Source organism: Manis javanica, chromosome 2 (genome assembly GCF_040802235.1).
Source record: "Manis javanica isolate MJ-LG chromosome 2, MJ_LKY, whole genome shotgun sequence".
NCBI lineage: Eukaryota > Metazoa > Chordata > Mammalia > Pholidota > Manidae > Manis > Manis javanica.
The window spans coordinates 50,123,532-50,147,625 of record NC_133157.1 but is presented as its reverse complement, the minus strand read 5'-3'; the positions used below and the strand labels follow the sequence as shown (position 1 = coordinate 50,147,625).

Sequence of the window (24,094 nt, the reverse complement as noted above, 5' to 3'; positions counted from 1 at the left end):
AATAGAGGAACTGGGACTTCCAGTACAATCTGCCCAATTCCAAAGCTAGTATTCTTTAAGCACACTTGGAACAAAAACACCAATTGTCATTTCCTTAGCACCCACAAGACATCCTTCAGCTCTGCTCCCTCACGTTCACCCTGAGATGCTATAAGTCAACCCAAAGCAGAGACAGTGCCTGGGGGCCGCCTTGAGCTCATCTTCCCAGGAGGGGCAGAGAGAACTAGCTGGTTCTTCGGTGAATAATGGCAAAGCTCTTACGAGATGCTCAATCCCCAGCCACTGTGCTGGATTCTTCATTCCTAAATCAGCTGAGAGCTCTTCTACAAGGGAAGGCCAGAAACATTGACTCAGCTTGAGAAAGTAACAGAAGTGAAGTGTTAGCAAGCAAACCTCATCTGTTATTTGACTTTTAAAGTAAGAAACAGTAATTAAAATAATCATAATCACAAGGTGTTCTTAATGTAGTCACATTGGTATGAAAAATACAAACCTGAAGCTCAGGGATTTAAATTCTGGGGGTATAATTTACATATAATGCTGTGAATATCACCGGCTAAAAATAAATTGCTGTGGCTGTGCTCTGATGGCATTATGAGAAGGTAAAGGTATCTATAATCCTACCATGCCCATTCATTCTTCTGTGATAACTGTGTAAACAAAGGATAAAACCCAGGTGAATCTCTGAGGAAGAGGTTCCAGATGGCCTTAGTGAAAAGACACCTGACACCCAGAGCGGCTGTGTGGCTCTTTGTGCTGCACCGTGGGGGTTGTTTCTTTTTTACTGTTCTGGTGACTTGCTAGTGCAGCAGAGGTCTGCGAAGGTTGGCTTTAGCCTTTCCTCTCTTCCTCTGTTGTATTTTAACCTCCTTATACCTCACATTTCTTACCTTTTCCATGATTTCTTTGACAACTTAGAAGGCACTTTAATACCCAGCACCACTCAGAGTAGTAGTGCACAAGACAGGCAAGAGCTCTAGGTTTTCTTGTGCCAAAGGAGTGACATCTGTCTAAGGCAATACAAAGCACATGCCATCAGTTATCTGACACATGACTGTATGAGCATGGGAAAGTTACTTAAGATCCCCTAAGTCTCAGTTTCCTCTTGAACATGATGATTACAACATTCAAAACCATGGGGTCTTTTAGATTGAGCTGATGTACACCAAGCACAGCATTGTTACTGGCACGTGGACTTTTAAGATCTAAGTGGCCCTTCTGCCTGCTTCCTCACCTCCCTAAATACCTCCAACCCTAATAGAACGTTTTGATTGGCTGGAAGTAGCACAAGAACATTAATTTATTTCTCAAACACAGTGCCAAGCTTTAAACTATATCTCTAGTTTTGGAGGTGGCCAGATAACTTTATTTTGGCATGTGTGTGTCTGTTAATCTATATGTGTAAGTATGCAGAAGTCCTGGTCCCACCTAATAAAAGGAAGCTTGCCTTGGGGACTTCAAACCTTTAGACTATGATTTGAAGATCTGAAGGCAAAAGGAGAGAGAGTGACATATATTTGAAACTAGAAATTTGTTTGGAGGATTTTTTTTTAATGAGCAGCTTTAATTTCCAGCAAAAAGTTCTGGATAGGTTTCATCCAGCTATAGAGAGAGTTGCATATTGAGCATTAACTATTAATGAATGAAATCTTGCCAGCTCCCCTTTTATACATTTTCAGTGTGAAACAAGGCTTCGTATAGATTGCCAGCTAAGAATTGATCTTGGATCCAGTTCCATCAGAGAAGCTTTAATATTTTTAGAAGTAACACTCACCCTAGCACAGAATACAGTGATATATAATGCCAGCTATTTATAAAAATCCATGTTTTAATTAATTTCTAGAAAATTGCCAATGCCTCTCCCCAAAATGTGTGAAACTGCATCGAAGTTCAGGATGTGGCCTTTGCAGAGGATTTAGAGATGAATTGGGATTTTTGACCTTTAGAATATGAGGGTTGCATGGTGTTGGGATTGCTGGGAGCTCAGAGACTGGGGTTCTATCCCCAGTTCTGCCTTTCATGAAATGTGTGATTAGGCCTTGTAACAAGGCTATTGTGGCCTTCACATTGTGTGGTTATTCAGTAAGGGTGTTGTATTATCACCTCTAAAATCCCATCATGCTTTAATTTCAATTAATTATTATTATAGCTTCGTGATAGAAATGAAATACAGTGTTTGTAAATCTGTCTCCTAAAATTGTGATATTATATCCTGTAGAGCCATGCAGCTTGGGTGGGTCTGAAAATAGTTTGGGGAAATGAGGCTTAAAGACCCAAGATACAGATTTTTGGCAGTCTGCTACAACATCCTTGCTATATGGAGTGGATCCCCTTTTTACATATTCAAAGAGCATTTTTATCTTGCCTCAAGCTTATTTCTTTTCTATTTTTGCGGGGTTCATTTTTTGTGATCCTTTGCTGTAAAGCCCACCTTCTGCATACACAGGTTTCTCTTCTCAGCAAGGTCCTGTAGTCCTGTTTATTGACACTGATTATGAGTTTTAGGTGCTTCCTTGAATATTTCTTTGTGTATACTGACTTCTCTTAGGCCACTGTTTAAAGACTGATTCCTAGGCCACCTGCAGTAGAATCACCTGCAGCTGCTTGATAAAAGTATGGATTCCTGGTTCACCTCCCATTCTGACAGGAGTCAAGTCTCTTGGGGCACAAGGTAAAAGTCCTCATTTTTAGCAAGATTCTCAAGTGACTTTTCAAATTTAAATCACCCTCAGAATCACTGGGAATTGGGGCTATACCTTTGTTTATGTTCTCTGGATCTAACATATAACCATAATTCAGTGAATATTTTTTGAGCAGATGAATCAGTGCATGAATAAGTGAATATAATAATGAATTGGAAAGCTATATAATATAACTTTCCTAGCCCATTCATAATAAAGGGTCTGAGGTATTTATTGCATAAATAAATGAGTGAATCAATGGTTCTGATACCAAGGTGACAGGAGTAATTTTTTCATTCATGAATTTCTAACAGCATATTCGGTAGTTTGAATTGTCCTGTAGAAAGGCTCTGAACATCAGGTTAAACTTAGATTTTTGATAAACTATTTGTATTTCAAGACTGAGCTGTAGTTTCCTCAAATCCACTTCTGTGTTCTCCCCTGTACTCTGCTGACCACTTGCTTCCCTCTCAGGTTTCAGAGCTGCGATGGTGACAGGTGTGAGGACCTGCTTGTGCTGAAGAGTGAAGAGAAGCAGGAATCTGTGTACATGTGCCTCTGGGAACCTTGGCCGTAGCATATTCTTGGTTTTGCCATGGATGGCTTATGTGACACCAGGGAGGCCATTGACTGCGTCTTGGCCTCTGTTTGCTCATCAGTAAGAGGAGAGGGTCATAACAGATAAGTGTTAAATAGATGACCTAATACTGACTCTGAGTAGTGCTGGGTATTAAAATGCCTTCTAAGTTGTCAAATAAATCATACTAGCTATAGTTTGAGTATAATATAAACTTAGATTCTAATTCATTAAATATGGAATAGAATAAATTGGTTGTTCCACTCTGATTGTGTAAGATGGTATGTGGAGATGTAGGAAAATATTAGAAATTAACATTTCCAATATTGTTCTCAAATTAAAAACATTTTTCTGTAGTTTGAATTAATAGAGTAGGATGTATATTGTTTATAAATAAAAATATCAGGGGCCTACAAGCTGAACTGTTTTACTGGTTGGGGTTTGTATTCAAATGTTTTACTGATTGGGGTTAGAAGACCAGTGGAATAAATTATATGACATTTTTTTGCCTTGCTCCAAAGAATGTATTTCATAGAACAGTCCAGTGTCTGATTGTTAAGCAACCAGATCTTCTACCTTTCTTGGGAAACATTATGATATAGAATAATTGAGTCTGTTCAATTCAGCAAATATTTATTGACTACTATGTATCTTGGATTGTATTAAGAGGAGATGGGTTTTCAGAGTGAGTTCTTGCCTTCATAGCATGTAGCTAAAATAAACACAACTTATGGGTGCTAACACCCTGTCTTGTAGGAGGTCTTTGTGTTCACCTTGTCATGGAGTGTATTTGGTGAACCTTGGCCTTCTAATTGTTCCTGCTGCCATTTCCCTTGCTATCCTTTTCTGGGGTTTATGATAATGTAAATCCACCAATCAAGACTTCTGGCAGCTTGGTAAATGGAAAATATAAGGATGTAATTTGATATCTTGGGTAAAATGAAGCCCCACCATACGGGCTGTTCACCTCAGCTGGGCCAGGTTATGGTGCTTTGAAGGCACTAGTGTTAACTATTTTGAATACCACCCTAAGCAGAGTGTCATAAGTTCTGTGGAACCTTAAAACATTATTTATTCTAACCCATGTTTCACTGACCTCTGTAAACATTCTATATTTTTCTATGCTTTTTCTGAAACTGAGCTTATTTCCCAATCCGTACCTTGAGGGTAGAGAGGTTGGCTCACTGATTGCTTTAGGCCTGCTCTTTACATGCTTGTGTTTACATTCTGGCCTCAACCTAAAAAACCTCAATACCTTGTTTTAGTTTTGGAATTTATCTGTAAATTTTCTGAACATGTTAAAATATTAATTTTCTTGGCAAAAGCATTTTCTTCTTAGGGTTGAGCATCTTTTTCCAAGGATTGTTTTGGAAAGATTTTAGAAGAACTTTCTTAACTATGTACATTATTTCCTCTATAAATTTATAGGAGAAAGGATCAATGAAGGGGTAGTATAACACTAATTAACGTCATTTTCTCTAAAGCTGGCATAAAATTGTCTCTGCTTTAGGAGTTTTAAAAAATGATCAAAACTTAGTGCAGAAGTGAGAAATAAAATATTACAAATAAATTGATTGTTCATAATAAAAACAACCTATCTGTGACAGTAAGGAAAAATGGTATAAAAAATTCAATATCTTTAGTTCAACTGTTTTTAGTTTTGCATGTTCGTTTTTGTTCACATAGCTATATATCACTCATTTGAACTAGAATAATTATTTTGTATTTCTGATTCTTATCTGCCTTTTATATGTGACCACTATTTAAATTTTTCCATTAACTGTGCAAATATAATGAAACGTTCCCATAATGGGCTATCTGGTTGATTTACTATGACCATTCTCATATTAGAATTTAGATTATATCCAGTTTCTTGACTGTAGATAATATTGTAGGGGACATATTTTTGCCTATAGTATTTTCCTCTTTAGGATTACTTTCTTAAATTAAATTTGGACTTTAGATTTGGAATTTCTGGGTCAGAGTTACTTTCATAGCTCTGAAGTAATATTCTAGTTAACACTTTAGAAAAAGTTTTTCTCCTTCCAATCAACAGGATCACAAGTGATGGGTAAGATTTTTGATTTAGTGCATGTAAGAGTTCACTAGCTTAAGTTATTTATATTCTTAATGTACTCTGAAGATTTTATGCTCTTAATGCATGCCTGCACTTGGGGTCTGCCTGAAAGGGGCTTCTGCTAATTCAGTTGAGATGGTCCAGTATTTTTAACAAACTCACAGCATATTGTGATGTGTTTAGTCCTTGATGTTCATTCCTGGAAAAAGTTTAAAAAAAAAACCCAAGAAGATATTAGCCTGAGAACAAAGCAATTTAGAGTTCTGCAGGAGAACTGACAATAGCCAGCCATCATTTAGAACTTGAACTTGAATTCAGAACTTGTCAGCCTTGTCTTTCCCTTCTCTGGGCCAGCCATCGTTGGTCTTTTACACTGTCTTTCATTTTCTGTCAACAAAGTCTTGCCAGCACCTTCTGGTATAGGCTTTGCCTCTCAGGTAATTGTGTCTTTGGGTGGAACTGGGCAATCTAGGAGAGTAACTCTGATGTACCAGGCATATGGTAATGCCAGTAGCAAACTTCTCTGTGGTGAATGTGGATACCGCCCTTCCTGGGAGGAGTGGACAAGAAGCCCAACATTGATATACACCTGTGGGGTGAGAAGATACTGCTCCTCATTGCTGCCAGTGACATTACGAAGCTTCTGAGAGACCACGTAAATATGTGGGCAACTTTTTAAAATGTATTAAATATAAGAGCAAAACATAAATTATATGTTTTGTATAGATACTGTGCAAGTATCCTAAAATTTTTGCATATGGTCAAAATAACAAAGTACAAATGGCTACAATAGGGTATGGTGAGATTAAATGGTATTTCTTTTTTGCACCAACATGTTCTATATTTTAGCATATTTTCAGTAGAGGTTTAAAGTTATTTTTGCTAATAAGACATGTAGGAGTCTAAGGTCTGTGAAATGAAATTGAATAAGGAGATATTCTGGCTAAGCTACTGGGAAATGGAGGTAGAAAACATCAAGCTTTTATCTGTATTGTCTGGAACTGAAATGAACACTGTGTCTCTTTTGCTCTATGTCCATGTGGTTATGTTTTTAAGATCTTCCTGGAGATGAAATGTATCTTCAGCAGGGAAATTTCTAAATATTCAAATCCCTTTAGGAAGCTAAAGGAAAATTTTGAGGTATTGAAGTGTGCTTCTGTATCCTTTGGCCATCTCTTTATGCACTTTCCTCATTGCCATGATACAGTTCTCGAATTGCCAGTTTTCTCTTCCTGCTCGTACAACCCTGAGCTCAGTTGTGTCACCTTGTGTGAAGCAGTAGAGTGTGAGGGTGAAGAGTGCTGATTCAGGACTCAGACTGCTTGACTTGGAGTCTTGTCTGGCTTAGTGACTTCGGGCTGCCCAAGATGGTTTCCTCATCTGTACAGTGGAGGCCACAATCACACCCACCCTTCAGGGTTGTTGTGAGGTTTATGTTGTTAATACTAGTGAAGCTTTAAGTGCAGTGGCTGCTCCCATAATACTCTACTTGTGATGATGATGATATGGAGATTGTGATAAACTGTCTAAGGTAGTTGGGTTTTTATTTATCAATTGAGGAAGTAGGGAAATCTGTAAGTGGAGTGTGTCCAGCACCCCTGAAATAGATCCCCTATTCTACCTATGCCTAGCACAGTACTGGGCTCGCCTGGCACTTAAGTAGAGACTTATCTTTTTTTCTTGGTTCTACTACTAACTTTTGTTATGAGAAAATCACTTAAATGATTCTAGAAGTTTATTTTTAAGGCTAAAAACTAAGGTCAGACTAGCTTTGTGATTCTCTCTTTTCTTAACCTTGATTTGGTTGGCCTATAGTTTGTTCAGTGGCCTTTTAAGTCTCCAGTGAAAGGTGCAGAGAATATGACTTGGAACAGCTCAGTTGGCCAACAGATTTTGAGCCCAAGTAAATGCTAAGTACTCTGCTGGCCCTGGGAGTTGCAGAGCTGAGCAGTATGGGCCCCCACTCCCCAGTCTTGTGGAGCTCGCAGTGGGGCCCTGTAAGAGAGGCAAACATCCTTTCATGCCATGGTGTGGTGAGAACAGCTGTGGGCAGACACAGGGTCCTGGGTGGGCCCAGTACTGACCTCTAATTAGGGTGAAGTGGGAAAATAAGGGATGGTGAGATGAGCACCAGATACTGAGTCTGAATGCCTAGGTTTGAACTGCTTCATCTTTAATTCAGAATCACCTGGGTTCCTAGTACCTGCCTTCTGGGGGCTGGAGATGCACAATCCCTGCCCTCACAGAGCACTTGGTCAGGCTGTGAAGGGCACAGGGAGCTCTGCGCAAACCAAACAGGGAATTGGTCCATCTGCCTTATCTCCTGGGGATGCCTCTGGAGGTCAGCAGTGATGCCCATGGGGGTTTGGGAGCAGGGGAGAAAGAAGCGTGGGCCCCATAAGGCTTTCTGAGGATTTCTCGGTTGTTCTGGACTCCAGTGGAGGAGGAATGCTGGAAGCTCTGGAAGGATGAAGGTTGCTCTTTCCTCTAGCTGCCATTCATCAGCCACGTGATGACAGCAAGTAACTAGGAGGCCCTGCCTGCTGTGCGGGAACCATGGCCTCTCCCGGCACTCAAGCACAGTGGCACTGATGCTTTGCTGCCTCAGTGCTAAGTTTGGTCATCTTATCTCGTGTCTCTTTGTGATACTTGTAACAGAATATTAATTCAGGTTGGATCTTGGGGTGCGTGTGGGCACGTGTGTGTGGTTGCTTGTGTGTGGAGTATTAGTGATGGGATTTTAAACAATAGCAGCTCTTTTAAAAGAGGTATCTAGCACAAGACAGCCTTTGATTGCCAAGCCTAAATTACATTTTATCACCGTATTTCTAGGTTCTAGCACAGAATTTGTCCCTGTGTACAGCATGGAAGTGTTTAAAAATGGGCATATGATCTGTGCGGTGGATAACTGCTTGAATGATCTGGAATTTCCATTTTATCCCACACCAACCTTCCTTCCATCTTTCTAAAGAGTGTTATATTTTCCTTTCAGCTACACTATTTATGTAAGAACATGTTAGGATGTACAACAGCATGGTATAAGCCCAGATCCATCATTCCATCCTCAATGTTGATCATAACTCTGGAAAATGACCTTCTTCAGTACTGGAATCATGCCATGATACAACTTCTAGCAGTTTAGCTGTTTTTATAGTGTTAAAGGAAATTAGATATTTTCTTTTGGTCTAGGAAGGTTTTTTTCCCCCTATTGTACAAGATGACTAGTTATAGAGTTAATAACCCTTACATCAAGTCAAGTATTTAAACTATACTAGAAAACAATTTAAAGTGGACATTTAATTCAATATTGTTTCTTTTGTTTCCACTGAACTGGCACTAGCATAGTCTTTAAAGCCAAAACCAGAATGGAGGCCATGTGTCTCCATTTATTGTTACACTGCACAATTTTTTCCTGCACTGTTTTTCCTCTGTGATTTTCTTTGTGGACTTAAATTCATAATCCCTACTGTGGGCTGTTGGACACTAGAGCAAAAAGGAGGTCGTCAGTCACTTCATACATATGAATGGGTTGTTATTGCTAAATGTCTACCATTTTGCTGTAGTAGAATACTTGCTCTAACTTGTTGATTGCCTGGAAGGAAAAATAATTTGAAAGATGGACTTAATATATGTAATATTTCTTGCTAAAATGGTCTCTTCTTTAGTAGGTATGCCTTCTGAGAAGAACTGAAGCTTGCAGTTAATTGTGGCATTTGGTTTGATAGCTTTTAGATGCATTTGGTGGTTAATTCAGCTTCCATTGTATTTTAGCCCAACAGTGAAGACCGTACCACAGCTTTTGCCACATATTTTATTAATGTAGATGACCACTTGAGTAAGCATTGGTGGTAAATGGAGAATGGCTGGCATCAGGTTCAGGCCCAGACAGATCATTCTCCAATTCCCATTCTCACGTAAGAGCTGCTTTGGAGCTCTGGGAGCCACTTCTAAACTCCCGTAAACCTCTGCTCGTGGCTTTTTTGTAGCTGTTACTGTATTTATCATCTGTTGGTGTACCTGTGTTCTTCACTCAGTTGTGAACTCCTTAGGTCCTGAAAGACTGAGTTCATATAAAAGACAGCATTTCACACTGGCCTTCCTGAGGACAAAGAAATAATGGAAACAACATGCTCTTTGATATGGAAGTGAGGTTTGAGTCCTGGCTCCCTTGTTTACTAGCTGTGTACCCTTAGATATGTGTCCTCTCTCTTCTGAACCTTATCAACTAAGGTGGGATAATAACCTCAGAAGTAATTATTCATTTGTTCAGAACAGCCTCAGTGGTTATTTTGAGGGAGTTGAGAATGTAGTGAAGTGCCTCGCTCAGTGCCTTTGGTACAGGCAGGTGCCCACATGATAGTTGTTACTCATGTCATTACTTAATTTTCATTCCTCCATGAAGCTTACCTTTTGATCACAAAACACTGTTTTTATAGGACTGATATTTTTCAAGGTGTCCCAGAGAAGCCCTTATGATTATCTCAGTTCCCAGTACATTTTTCAAGTCAGTATTTAAAAAGTCGTTATGCTACTGGCTGTTCATTTATTCACTCATCTGTTATACAGATATTCTACTGAGTGCTGCATGTAGGCCTGAGGCTGGGAGCTAAAGATACGAAAATGAACAAAACAGATCAGTTCCCTGTTCAAAGGGGGCCTCTGAGCAATAGTAGAGACAGACAGAAAAGGCAACAAGGAAATGAAATCACGGTTAGCTGTGAGAAAAGCCATGCAGAAAACCAGTTGATGAGGTGGAGAATAGTTGGGGTACTGGAAGACCATTTTAGACCAGGTAGTGAGAGAGTGGGCCTTGAGGAGGGGATGTGTGAGCTCAGACTTAGATTGGGACAGTGCCACCACACTCTCTTCTTTGAGAGCCACAGGGACCTGCAGAGCAAGGGCCTTTCCTCGTGGGCTCAGTCTGAACCACCAGCCTCACTGTGGTCCCCTTGGCCTTTTGAACCTACTCTCAAAAGGTTGATGGACCTCCCTTCTAGCTAAGCTGCCACCCTGTTTGCAGGGGAGTTGTCCTACCATCCTCCCCATCAGTCTACAGGTTAACCCCCCCCAGGCTGGGAGCTTGCTTCTCTCATTTTCCTGGTTCTTAGACTTTAACAGACATCAAAATCCCTGGGAGTTTCTAAGGATACATTTCTAAGGGCTCTGCCTCCAGTTTTTGATTCAAGTAAGCATGAGAATTTTCATTTCTAGCTAGTTCCCAGGTGGAGTTGCTGCTGGTCTAAGGCTAACACTTAAAGAGCCACTAAATAGCTTTTGCCCTCAAACTGTAAGTTTATGTGTCTCACCTATTTGATCTATCTATAAAATAAATATGAGGAAAATGTACATTTGCATAGTGCTTACTATACGCTTGTACTGTGCTAAGTGCTTTGCACTTGATCCTTTGAGGTAGGTATTATTTTTTCCTGCATTACAGATGAGGAAATGAAGGCACAGGTAAGGTAGGTGGCTTCCATTTCACTTAGACAGGAAACAGTGAACTGGGATTTGAACACAGGTGGCCTGGCTCTAGAGTCCATATTCTTAGCCACTAGGTGAAAACAGCGGTGGTGATAGTGTCTATCTCCTAGGGTTTTCGGTGACAATCATAGTGACATAACCTGTGTAGTGGCTAACGTGTGTTTTTAAAGTCTCCTTCCTATATCCTTATTCCATATGTAAAAATGAAGGCTAATTTACCAGTTATTAAGCTCTGTAATGGGTTAAAACACTTACTAGACAATGACTTGACAGGAGAGGCTACAGGCCAAGTGTGGTTTATATAACAATTGCTCTGTAAAGGTGTAGTAAATGAATGTGTGAATTTTGAATTGTGGGAATTAAAATGAAACCATTGCCAGTTTCTCTTGGATATTGTATTAGATTTCTAATCTAAGATTTCTTTTTTTTAAATGTTCCAGTAACACACTTTGTCAAATCATTTTTTAATTGAAATATAGTTTATATACAATATTATATTAGTTTCAGATGAACAACTTAGTGGTTCATCAATTATGTACTTTACTAAATGCTCACCACATAACTATAGTTACTGTCACCAAAGATATTGCAATATTATGAGCTATATTCCTTATGTTGTACTTCCACTCCTGTGATTAAATTATTTTATAATTTGAAGTTTGTATCTCATTATCCCCTTCAGCTATTTCAACCCCCTTCCCACATGGTAACCAGCCATCCTTCTCTGTGTGTATGAGTCCATTTCTATTTGTTTGTTTTTTCAGATTCCACACATAAGTGAAACTGTATGGCATTCTTCTTTGTCTGACTTATTTCACTTAGCATAATAATACCCTCTAGGAACATTCATGTTGTCACAAATGGCAAGATTCCTTTTTTATGGCTGAATAATATTCCATTTTATATATGTACCACATCTTTATCCATTTATCTACTGATGAACATTTCAGTTGCTTCCATATCTTGACAGAGTTGTAAATAATGCTGTAGCAAACACAGCGGTGCATATGTCTTTCAAACTAATGATTTCATGAAATAGGACATGAAAATATGAACAAAAGAAAAAATGTGATGAGATGGAATTCATCAAAATTCAAAACTTTTGAATCTTTCAAAGAACACCTGGGGAAAAAAGGCAAGCCATGGAATGGCTGAAAATATTTGTAAAACAAATCTGATAAAGGGCTTATATTCAGAACATATAAAGAGAGCTTGTACTTCTTTAAAGACAACTAACATCATTTGCATTTATTTAAAAGGGCCTCTCTCAGCTGTTCTCTTACCTGTGAAACCGGCCAAGTCCTACCCACCTTGCAGTGCTTCTCTGAATGTGAACTGAGACCATCTGTCAGGCGTAGCAGTCCTGCGCCCAGAACATGGCCCTCAGCAGGGCCAGTGGCTTTCCTGGTTTCCTCATAACATTTCTTAGTTTGCTCAGAGACAAGACCTGGGAATGTTTTGAAAGGTTTACATGAAATGCTTATTTACTGAGACTATTTTATTTTTTCATGTAGTTACTATTACTGTATCCTTGAAATGAATGCCATATTATACAAATATTCAGATTAGTTTTAACATATCATTTAGGCCTAATTTAAGAATGTTTTTCTTTCAACATGTTGTCTAATGTGGCATAATATAGTTAATACCATGAGATAACTTTTAACATTAAATTCCAGGAAAGAATATAAATACAGAAAAGATTGCCTTTAGAGGGCACCTAAATTTAGGCATAAAAATCTAAGTAAAACACTAGTAAGTAAATTCTGGTAAAATACAAGTAAGTAAAATACTAAGTAAAATCTAAAATAATTTACGTATAGAATTATGTAATCCTTTTGATTATAACAAATTGAAAATTTAGTTTTTACTTGGATGCATTCATTTAAAAAATTACTAAACTTTTTTAAAGGAGCCTTTTTTGGGTAGCTACAGATTCTTTTATCAGTTTTTTAATAGTATAGATACTGTGCTAGGGTTGAATATCACAGCACATTTTCACCATCTAACACCCAGTAATGTTTCTAAATGAATATCTCTCCCAGTCCCTCTGAAGGTAAGCTCGGTCACTATCTCCCCCCTGCTCCTGGTGTGCATGCTGTGTTTGGTAGCGAGTGACTGGGAAGATGTGTCAGTGAGATCAATCCATCAGTGTTTTGAATTCAGATTCTTGTTTTCTAATGATCTGAACCTAATGGAGCACAAACTTCTCTAAATGGTCTTATAAATTTATTTTAAGAAAGATAGAATATTCTCTAATCACTAATATATTTTTTCTCCAGTGTGCAAAATCATTGTGCTAGATATTGTGGGGAAAGACTAAAATGATTAATAACTAATAACACTCAGCAAGTTCTCACTGCTCATCATACCAGATGCTATGCTAAATACTTTGGGTGATTCATTTACTGCTTAGAACAGCTCCGTGAAAAATCTCTTGGTTGCACACACATGCTCTTTATCATCTTGAGGAAAATGCTGTGTTAGGAAGATGCAAATAGTGGAATTAGGATTCAAATTCAGACCGCAGAGCTAGTGTTCTTAATTCCCACAATTAACATCCAAAACCTCGCCTTCCTCATCTATAGAATGGGGAAAACAAACTAGCTTGTTGCGAGGATTGTGTAAAGTAGTTGTAAATGACACTTGGCATCATGTATTAAGTACTTAGTGGTGGCAGCTACTTTGGCTATCATTGGTAAGGGATTGTAAAGATCAAAGTAAACAATGTATATAAAGCACTTAGTGCTCAGTGTAGCCCATAGACACCAAAGACTCAAAGAGGCATCCTTTACATTGGACCTGGAAAACTGACAGTGTTTTTCTATGTGGAAATTGGTGGGAGCAAGAGCCCAAGATAAGGGGAGTGCATGTACACAAGTGTAGAGATGGGATTGAGGACTACTAAGTGTTCAGTTTAACTACATAAAGGTACCCAGGAAGAGGAGGAAGCTGGATGGCAAAGGTAATTTGGAGCCAAATTATTAAAGGTGAATGCTGCAAAGAAGTCTGTCTTCATCCTTGTTTTGGAAAGCCAGTATGCCAGTTTAGTTGCTCAAAAATATGCAGTATTTGTTTCGTAGTATTGGTAAATTAAATATTTAGATACATGAGAAGAAGAGTTCCCTTGGATTATTTTTTGTTGCCATTATTGTTTAAAATGTTCATTTCCCAAATACAGTAAGTGTCTGGATAGAATCAAAGCTGCCCAGAAAATGAGCCATTGGCTTATTTCAAGTAGTTTCTAAGTGTTCTAAATTATTGAGTTGACAAATCTCAAATATTGTTGCAAGTCTGTCTTTTGGTATATCTGATACGTTCAAAAGTGTTTCCTATAATAGTTTGGTTCATTCAGGTTGAAATGTTGAAGACAACTCCTAGAAAGAGCTGACAGCATAGGTGAGAAGTGAGAATCCAGAAGCAAAGTACTGTGAACTATTCATCACGTCATCAATCAATTTTTAAAAAGTTATGATTTAAATGAAAAAATAATAATTGTACAATAAAGATTAATCTATAGGTTACTGAATGTATGATATTTAAAAGGACTGTGAAGAATGTCATAAAACTTAGTTTTTCTGCTTCAAATAAAAAAATTAGTTTGCTATGTTCCTGTTTACCTTAGTGAGTTTGCTTCATTAGATTAGCTCAAATGAGGCAACACAAAGTTTTCTTTTAATAGAAACATATATAAGGCATTTCAGGCACAAGGAAAATAATGTTTTTAGTTATTTTGAATAAAAAATGTAATATTCTTTCTCAGAGAAGTTGAGTTACTTTTTCCACTATCCTGGAATATTGAACAGATAAACATTTCAAAGTATTATACATCTGTTGTAACAGAGAGAAATGAGGAAGAAAAATCACAATTAACAGTTTTGACAAGTTTGTACCAAAATGGTATTTAATATATCTAATATTCTACACAGAAAAAATGTAGAATGACTCATACTTTAAGTTAACTAAAAGAAAAGCCTTCATATCTACGGTTTTTAGTTAGTGTCCCACATGTTTCTAATATATTGGCATCTTCCCTGGAAATAGTAAAGTTGACTTCATACCAGCTCTGATTAGAACTTTAAAAAAAAACATCTGAGATGGTGTTATTCTCATTCACTCATGTGAATTGATTCTCAACTCAGTCATGGAATAGAATATTGCACATATATATTGATAAAAAATAAGCAAAATGTGATTACTACCAGGATTTTACCTAAACTAGAAATAAATGACATAGGGTAACACTGAAATATGCAAAAGAGCATGAAATCTGGTCTGTGTGTTCCTCAAACCTCAATAATCATGTTACTTTTATAGATTGGTTCAAAGGTTTTTCAGGTAATACCCACGATATCAGTTGATTTTATGGTCAATAAACAAGCATATTTTTGTAAAATCATAGGCAAATATAAAGGATAAAGCAGACCTTATTACCTTATGGAATCTTGTCCTATTTGGATTATAATATATTAATACATAAGGTTGTTCATGATAATTCTTTGTTTTGAACTTTTCCTCAGCCGCCAATATGTGTTCCTTGTTTTGTGGGATACAGTTTCCTCCCCTTCACTCCTCACCCTGATGTCCTAATTATAGAACCATAGAATTTTCCCACATCTGGATTCTGATACCACACCACTGATGCCAGGCCTTTTCTCTGAATCTTCTGTTGTCCCCTGTTGATGTGTGTGTATGCACGTTTCTATGTGTGTGTGTCTATGTGTGTAATAGAAAGAACATGTATTCTATCTCTTGACTTTCCCTCTTGATTCTTTTTTATTTACTTATTTTATTAAAGTATCATTGATACATAGTCTTATGATGGTCTCAATTATACAGCATGGTGGTTCAACATTCATCCATATTATCAAGTCCTCACCCTCTCTGTCTGTCTGTAGTAAGATGCTGTAGAGTCATTAATTGTATTCTCCATGCTGTACTACTGACATACCTATATTGTGATTGCTAATTATAGTGCTGCTTAATTCCCTTCTCCCTCCCTCCCCACCCATGCTCCCTAACCCCTCCCCTTTGGTGACCACTAGTCCCTTCTCCGTGTCTGAGTCTACTGTTATTTTGTTCCTTCTGTTTTGCTTTGTTTTTATCCTCCACAAATGAGTGAAATAATTTGGTATTTGTGTTGCTCTGCCTGGCTTATTTCACTGAGCATAATACTCTCTAAATCTATCCATGTTGCAAATGGCAGAATTTATTTTCTTTTCATGGCTGAATAATATTCTGTTGTCTATATGTACTACATTGTCTTTATTCACTCATCTCTGTTGATGGACACTTAGGTTGCTTCCATATCTCAGCTATTGTAAATAGTGTTGTGATAAAACACAGGGGTGCATATGTCTTTTTGAATCAGGGATCTTGTTTTCTTCAGGTAAATTCCTAGGAGTGGAATTCCAGAGTCAAATAGGATTTCTATTTTTAGTTTTTTGAGGAACCTCCATCTTGCTTTCCACAATGGTTGAACCAATTTACATTCCCACCAGCAGTGTAGGAAGGTTCCCCTTTCTCTGCATCCTTGCCAACATTTGTTGTTTCTTGTCTTTTGGATGTTGGCCATCCTAACTGGTGTGAGGTAATATCTCACTGTGGTCTAATTTGCATTTCCCTGATGATTAGTGATGTGGAGCACCTTTTCATGTGCCTGTTGGTGATCTCAATTTCTTCTTTGGAGAAGCATCTGTTCAGGTTCTCTGCCCATTTTTTAATAGGGTTACTTGTTTTTTTGGATGTTGAGGCATATGACTTCTTTCGTATGTTAACCCCTTATTGAATATGTCATTTACAAATATATTCTCCCCTAATGTAGGATGCCTTTTTGTTCTGCTGATGGTGTCTTTTGCTGTACAGAAGCTTTAGTTTGATGTAGTTCTACTTGTTCATTTTTTATTTGTTTCCCTTGCCCAGGGAGATGTATTCTATTAGTTTCTTACTGTTATTAATTTCTATGACATAATTAATTTTAATATCTGACAGAATAAGCCCCTTCTGGCTTTTGCTTTATATTCTTCCAAAAAAAGTCACAGCTATTAATTTTCATTTTTTCCTCCATGTTTTTAAAATTAATTTATCAAGCTCCCTTAAATTATTTATAGGACTTAGTAAGAAGTGCATTGATGTCGCTTATTAATTTTAGAGAAACTTGACATCAAAAAATATTACTTCATCCCACCCCATCCATGAACATCTATTTATTCAGAGACTTTTAGAAGTTCTTTAAAGTTTTAACATTTTCTCTTTGAGAGTCTTATGCAATTTTTGTTAGGTAAATTCTTAGGTATATTGTTTTTGTTGATGTTATAATTAGGACTGTGTTTTCCTATTTTAAAATAGATTATTACAGTACAGAGGAATACTCTAGACTTATGTATATTGGCTTTATAACTGACAGTTTTGCAGAACTCTCGCATTAGTTCTCCATTACCTTATTATACCTCTTTGCTTTATTTTTAGTGGGCTGTGGGTGATGAATTATTTTGGCTTTTGTCTTTCTAAAAAACTCATCATTTCACAAGATATTTTTTCTGAGTGAAAAAATTCTAGGTTGATGATTCTTCCTTTCAGCACTCCAGTAATGTCATTTCCATGTTTACCATATTTTCTCATCTTTAATATTGATATTACTTGTTTTAAATTCTTATTTTCTTTGTTCCCTCACTCATTATTTCAATAGTTATTTTTCCTCTATTTTTAATTATGTCTTTAGCTGGATTTTGCTTTTTCTTATGGTATGAGGCAGGGATGTTTGCCGTTTCTTTGACTTCTCTCATCAGTTTTGCCTGAGGCTATTCTAAGTTATTAGGTTGTTAAAAACAACAACCACTTGTTAGTTTATTTATCAGCTCTGTTTTTTTTCCCAGTTCATTAATTTCTGGTTATATCTTTATTCCTTGCCTTCTCATTTCTGGCTTTATTCTCTTGGTTTTGTCCTCCTTAATGAATTAAGTTATTTTATACTTTAAAAATCTTTATTGATTTCTGTTAAAGGCATTTAAATCTCAGAATTCCCTATTATGACTGTTTTAGGTGCATCCCGTAAATTTTGGCATAAATTCCTCCCTTGTTCTTATGCCTTAAGGATTTTTAGTTCCCCTTACTATTTGTTCTTGAAGTCACAGATTATTATTAATTATTATTTTTACATGTTATATTTCAGATATGTGGGGTATCTTCTAGTTATCCTTCGTTATTTGTTTCTACACTTATATGAGGTAAGAAAATAATTTGATGAATTTTCTGGTAAATTTTTGAAGATTCCTTTGTGGTCTTTGAAATGATCAAGTTCTATAAATATTCCGTGAGTGCTTAGAGAACAGTCTGGGTTTCTGTAGTTCTGTGTGTTACTATTAACGTGTATACTTACATTTTCTCCATTACTTCTGAGATGAGTATCTAATATTATATGTAATATTATTAATCATTTATTTAAATATTCTGTTTCTATGGTAGAGTGTATTAAATTAGCCAGTGAAAATACTTGATTTATCTATTTATCCCATTAGATCTGTCACTTACTGACATATTTTTAGGTGCATATACTTCTGTGATAATTGTATTTTTGTTCTGCATCATTCTTTTTATAAACAGATTTTCCCTTTATGATGTTTTGGCTTTAAATTCTATTCTGTCTGATAGTAAAATTGCTACACTGGTTTTCTAACATTTTATGTTTCTCTGATGTATTTTTTCCATGCCTTAATGTTGACTGAGTCATTTTAAAAGAATCCAAGCTGAGCATCTGTCTTTTGGTGTAAAGTTTAATCCATTTACTTTTATTAGAATTATATTTCTGTCAGGCATGTTTTTGCCATCATATTTTGCATTTCTCTTTATCATGCCTGTGTTCTTTCTTGCTTACTTGATTTCTTGCATTGCTTTCTTCTTTCCTGCCTTACAGTGGAAGCTCTTTTAAACAGTTGTCTTACTTTTTTACCTGAGTTCTTAGAAATTCTTGACTGTTATTTTTTCAGTTAGTTTCTCCCATCTGTCCACTGTCTGTATTCTTTCGAGACTCCTAGTACTTCTACTTCTAGCCTCCCAATCTCTTACCTTGTCTTCCTCCCTCTGTCCCTGCTTCCTTCCTTCCATACCTCCCTCCCATCTCTCTCTCTTTCTCTCTTTCTCCTCCTTTCCACCTGTAACTGTATTCTTTCTCTTCTTTCTTTCTTTTAGGTGCCATCTGCAGAGTTCTTTGACCTGCTTTTCTTAGATACTGTGTAGATGTTTTGGGCTGTTGTCTTTCAATCATAGTGCTTGTGTTGCTCAGATGTCTCATAATTTTCTCTGGACTCATTTTTAATTGCTTTGGAATTATCACCTGCCTTGATAATGATGTCTACCTGAGTCTAGAAAATTTTGATGGGAGAAAAAGAAGAAAATATAAGAAAACCTAATTACAAGCCAGTGAACAGAGATGTATAAAATCTATACAAGATTCTAGCTAACAGAATCCAATTGTGTTAAAAATAGTAAAGAAAGAATTTATCCTGACCATGTAGAGTCTCAAAGTGTGCTGTTACATAGTGTTTCCTTATTGAATTTTTCCCCTGACAAGTTAGATTAATAACCACTTAGCCTTCCCAGAGTGAGAAATTAAAACCCTACCAGAAGCAGAAGTTATGTGGCTCTATAGGAAAACTTGTTTGGTTAGGTTTGTCTAGTAAGAAAAGGAAGAAAGAGGATTCTTGCTAATTGAGTTCTTTCTGTGTATTAAAGGCACCATCCCACAGTATTCTCTTAACTCCAACAGATACCCTCTGAGGGATAAGTAGCTACCATTCCCACTTTACGAATTGTCCTAGAGAGAGTAAATGAGGAGGATGGTGAACGGCAAAGGCAGGAGCAGTCTGAAGGAGTCAGCAGCTTTAGGTGTCCTGTGATGACACAGTCGTGAAAAGAGGATGATGAAAAGTCATGATTCTTGAGATTATGCGTACACTGTGTGATGCCATGTGGGATGGGGAAAGAAAGACCAATGTGTTGAGGTGATTGTTGCTTAGAGGAACTTAACTTCTAGATGGAAGCCTGAAGGGTGAAAGCAATTCAGTTTGAGGGCCATTGAACTGGGCTAGTCCTGTAAAAAGAAGAGACAGGTATTTCCATGGTGGATGTTCATGGACCTTCCCAAGAAGCCAACAAGGAGGATACATGGTAACCTAGTTTTCAAGTAGATAGAAAACATAAAATTTTAAACAAAAGAAATGACTAGAAAGGTTTTATTTTTAACTCTGGAAAAGTAGTTGTGTAATGTATTTACTTATCCAGGCTTCTATCATTATTCATTCTGTGCTTTAAGCTTTGACTCTAATGAGAATCTAGTATCTAGAAGGCACCAAGCCAAGGAGAGAGCCAGCAGGCTGTGGGAGGGCAAGAAATCAGAGTCAAATGAGAATTCTTTGCCCAGTCAGCAAAAAACCAGGTTGGAAAAATTAATACTTCTCTGGCTGCTCACTTCTGCCACCCTCCAACCCCTGCTGCCCTGCTAAAGAATTAGTCATCCTTTTTCTCTGTCTTCATATATCATTCATAATTTCTCCTTACTCTACTGGTGTAATGTATTTCTCTTAGGGTTTTTGTACTGTTTCCCTGGATAACTGTATTCCAAGGGAGAATGGGGACTATTGTGTTTTCTCCTATGTGTTCAGTGCAGTTTTGTTACCCAAATGAATGGATAAGTGGCCATTGAAAGTGTAGCAGTAGATATTCTCCTTGCCTTTGGCCTGACAATGGAGATTTTTTATTTATCTGTAGGAAACTCTGCCCCTGAGCCAGTATGCCAGTCTGTAAGGCTAATCCAAACATGTAAATTGGGGCTCAGAATGAATAGAATTTAATGATAAAAGTAATGTGTATCATGTCTAGGAATTTCATAACAGAAAGTAAGAAAACATTGAGTAAGAAAAGTTTATGAAAATAAAGTTGTAGATAAACATGAGCTTAATCCTCACTGACTGTATTAACCAGTAGCTAGTGTGAACAAAAAATAGTATGCTGAAGGGTAGGAGAATCTAGTGTTTTGTGATAAAAGTATAATACCCTATTGTAAGGATATAATATTGGAAGGATACTTTAAAACAATAATAAATAGAGAAAATTAGCTAATTGTAAAAAAAGAAAAATAACCAGGCATGGCAACAAGTGGACATTTTCCATCTAAATTGCTACTTTTAATGACAAAGACATGCTGCTCTGAGAGAATGTGATAGGAGCTCTATAGTGAGATTAAATAGGTCCCAGGAGAAGACCTGGTTCAGTGTTCTGCAGATGTTCATAGATCAAAGTTTTTTTTGCCTTTCTGTGGAAAAACCTCTCAGCAGAGGGAGGAGGTGAAGAGAGGAACTGGATCAGCATGCATTTTCCTTTTTCTCTGGAAATGCTTTGGACCTCTGAGAGGCTTTATTTAAGTCAGGGTCCTTGAGTGGAAAGCTATAAAGGGAAAAAGAAAAATCACAATCCAAAGGTCAGAGACTAGAATTTATTATATACTAAGTACCTTAAAGATGTTTCGTTGTCTTGTCTTTTTGAATTTGCATCATGCTTCGTTTCTCAAACCATAGAAGGGTGACAGCCAGGAGCACGAGCACACTTTCCTCCCTCCCTCTTTCCAAGCCCAGCTCTGCAGTAGGGAGGTTGGGTGTTTCCGTACGTCTGTGGCTCCGCCTCCCTGATCATGCAGCTTAGGAAGTTGTGATATGAACTGAGTCCATCCTAATGACACACACAACAGCATGACTTAACATTTCACGATACGTTTTGTATGATGGATTGATTTGTGCACCTTCTAAGTTAGGTCTGAGTAGTCAACTTTTAAAATCAGTTGAAATATGTTTTATATTGCATCTTAATTACTAAAACCATTAAAAAAACCCTAATAGTTAACATACCACTTAAAAATGAAATGTGCATATGTGCTGCTGAAGTGAGCACCAGTGAAAGGTTTTGAAATGGTGGCTGAGCACTTTTTCTTTGTTGTTCACATTGACTGACCTAGTTGCTCTCTTGTATTCTGGATCTACCTCTTCTAGCCTTCTAGCCTCATGCACTGTCTGTGAATACATTGCACGTATCCGATCAGTGTGGTCTGAACCTGATGACCACTGAGGTCGCCGTCATCCCTGAGCACTTGCCTTCAGCCAGAGTTTCCTCCTCAGTCTGTCCCAGCCTCTGTGTATCTCCAGAAGGTGGGTGGGTGGGTGGGTGGGGAAGTTGCTCTGCACAGAGATCTACATTTTTCACCTGAAGAAACATATTGTTAAAAAATGCCCAACCTGGCACATTTTAAGTCAGGATTATATTTGAAGTTGGCTTATCTTCAGTTCTCTGTTTTAGCATTCTGAAATCCTTTTTGGAATAAAGTATGGACATGTGAAAATAAGCTCTTTCCTCTACCATCTCTAGGTACTGGTTTCTATGCTTTTATTCTGATACAGTTTTGGTTTAAATGCCACATAAAAAAATATATGCATGCTGTGGCCTGAGCTAAAAATGCACATGTTCAGCATATAAAATTTTAAATTGTTTTGGAGTCTCTGCCAATACTGTTATAAGCTCAGCTTAATTTCAGAAGCAGTAAATACACTATAGCAGTACTCTAAACTTCTTAAGTGGCTTTGAGGTAATCTTAGCCCTAATTTCATGGGCAAATGAAGTGCCTATTACAAAGGAAATGAATACTCATAATGCAAAAATTTTATGACAGTTTGTTCCCTGGGTGACGTATGCTTGTGCCATAATTTTAAGTGGAGAACATGGATTGTGACCACATTCTAGTTTCAGATAAAAAAGTTGAAAGTGCCTCAGAGATAAGTGTAAAACTCAAGTTAGATAAATAGTTCTTGTGTTTCACCCAGAAGTCTCAGTCACATGACTCAAAGGTCATTAATCTAGTTTGCTTTTAAGAAATATAGGTACCTGCTGGTAGTACAGGGCCAACTGATCTCCAGGTTGCTGAGATTTTTGTCTGCTCAAAAATAGAATACATGATAAAAGCTTAACCTGATAATATTTGAGAGAGAAAGATTGAAATCAAATGAAAATGTGGGATGAGAGGTTGGAGAAGGAATGCAGGAAAGGATGCAGAACCATTCTTTCTCTCCTGCAGCTCTTGAAACAAGTGATTAGGTGGCTTTGCTGAGAAGCAGCATTCATTTTTGGGAGGGAAAAGAGCTAGACCTAGTTTAGAATCAGTCTTTAGATTGGTTTTCTAAAAATTATTTATTTGTTACTTAGGGAATCCTACATTTCTTTATTTTCTATAAATTGTGTTGATGAATCTGTACACAGTGTTATTTCACTGATCATTTCTATTGGAGTGTCTTTAATTTTAATTGTTTTGATGGACAGGTTTGCACTAAAGTTGCCCATGGATAGCTATGTTAGAGGAAATTTTAATGTTCTTTAATATGTAATATTTTTCAGAGGTTTAAGTAACTGATGAGTATATCATAAAACCAGTAGACTGGCCTTACAAAGTGACAGCTTGTTGAAAGTTGAATTTTTTGATTGGATCCAGATATTGAGTATTCCATATATTAGAAAAATAACTCTGTGCCATTGCTTTGTAGACTGCAGGTAGCATGGATAGCCTTGCCTGTGGTACATTGGTGAAAATTATTTGTTGTATTTACATTACCACAAGTACTCAACAATAAATAGTTGTTAAAGTATGTGCCTATGATTGGTATCATTTAACTTAATTCTGTGCAGATTAGGCATGCAAAGAAGAAATATCTACTAGTGGTCGCTGTTTAAATTACATTCTTATCTCTTAAGGAACATGTTTGAACATCTTCTATACTTATCAAAAAAGGCTTTTTAGTGGGTATTCTCTTGTTTATTTAAAACATGTGTGTGATTACCTGACAAGTCATATAGTACACAGTTTAGGTTAGGAAAATAGGATTTAAAAAGGTGAAATAGCTTTTTAAAAAAAAGCTTATCATGAGAATTGAAAATGATTTCACTTAATAACTTTCAGGAAAAAAATATCATTGGTGGTACCTAATTGAAGCATAGATTAGATTAGCAAAATACCCTCTAATATTATAAATATATAAAATTTTTTAATTTATAAACAAAATGTGACTGTTCCTAGGGAATAATCATGAAATACAGTTTAGTCAACCACCTCAGAGAGGAATGTGACCAAATAAACTTAGGCACACTGAATTAGTATTTCAGCCAATTTTTTTAGTGCTGACTATTTGCCAGGCACTTTATATCAAGAGTTAGTAGTGTATTGGGTGATCTTGCCTTCTGGGAGCT

The 24,094-nt window shown here is 37.0% G+C and overlaps 1 protein-coding gene across 4 annotated transcripts in view; it reads left to right on the top strand.

The window, feature by feature from the left end:
• SH3GL2 (SH3 domain containing GRB2 like 2, endophilin A1) overlaps positions 1 to 24,094 on the top strand; it is a 215,954-nt gene that overhangs the window by 44,314 nt on the left and 147,546 nt on the right. Inside the window, exon 1 of one of the 4 annotated variants that reach the window (XM_073228456.1) lies at positions 18,009 to 18,042. The exons of the other annotated variants lie outside the window; for them this stretch is intronic. The gene's annotated coding sequence lies outside the window, so the exon portion shown is untranslated. Of the gene's footprint in view, positions 1 to 18,008; positions 18,043 to 24,094 lie in introns of those variants that run through there. 4 annotated transcript variants of the gene reach the window in all.